Below are 925 nucleotides of genomic sequence, written 5' to 3'. Positions count from 1 at the left end.
GGGATTACAGGCTGAGCCACCGAGCCCAGCAAAGCTCACTTTTCAGGAGTCGGCCTGCCCACTCTGTCCAGAGCCCTAGACACAGAGGTGGGACGGCTCAGGCAAAGGGCCATCTCCACACCCGGATGGACCTGAGAGATTATCTGTGTGGCTGTCGGCTTTGCCCACTCAGGCCTCTTGGGGATCTTCTCTCCCCCTGTCGGTCTTGACATTGGACCTTAGTCCTCCTTCCGTCCAGCTGGGCCCGGCAGGCACCGGGGACAGTCATGTCGCCCCTTGGCTCAGGGCCTGCCTTAGGCCTCAGGTGCAAGGGAGGCCCCACCCTCCTGCCCCAGGAGCAGCTGTGCCCCATCATGGGGAGGGGTAATTACACCCCTGACGTCTGCTCATTGGGTCATGGCCATGACTGTCCACCCCACAGCTTGAGTCAGCCAGGGTCAGCCCACTCTGCTGGCTAGGCCAAGGCCTCTCTCTGAGGCCAAGGCAAGGATACCCAGGGCGGCCACCCGGGCAGGGGCTGATACTCGGTCTGGGACTAGGGCTTGGTCCCACCTCTTTTCTCAGTGCCCCATGGGAACGGGCACTGGCTGGCTCAGCACTGGCCCCACCTCGGTGGACTCTTGTCAGGACTGAGGCGGGTGGATGTTGGGGGGCCAGGAGAGCTGAGGCGACCCATCAGGCCGGGCCCCAGGCCCAGCACAGACACTGACTGGCTGCGGGACCTCCCCTCTGGGTCTGTTGGCTCTTCTGTGAAATGGGGACAGTGACGCCTAGCTGCAAGGAGTGGGGGCCGAGAAGGGGGGGAAGCAGAGCATGTTCTGTGAGGGGCTGTACCCCTGGGGCTCATGGATCCCCCTACACCACCAGAGGGGGGACTGGCCGGGAGAGCAGAGGGTTGGGAGCTCTTTTTTTTTTTTTGAGTTGG

This window comes from Carlito syrichta, unplaced genomic scaffold, assembly GCF_000164805.1.
Source record: "Carlito syrichta isolate Samal-C Ts95f unplaced genomic scaffold, Tarsius_syrichta-2.0.1 Scaffold123376, whole genome shotgun sequence".
Lineage (NCBI taxonomy): Eukaryota > Metazoa > Chordata > Mammalia > Primates > Tarsiidae > Carlito > Carlito syrichta.
This window is presented reverse-complemented; position numbering follows the sequence as displayed.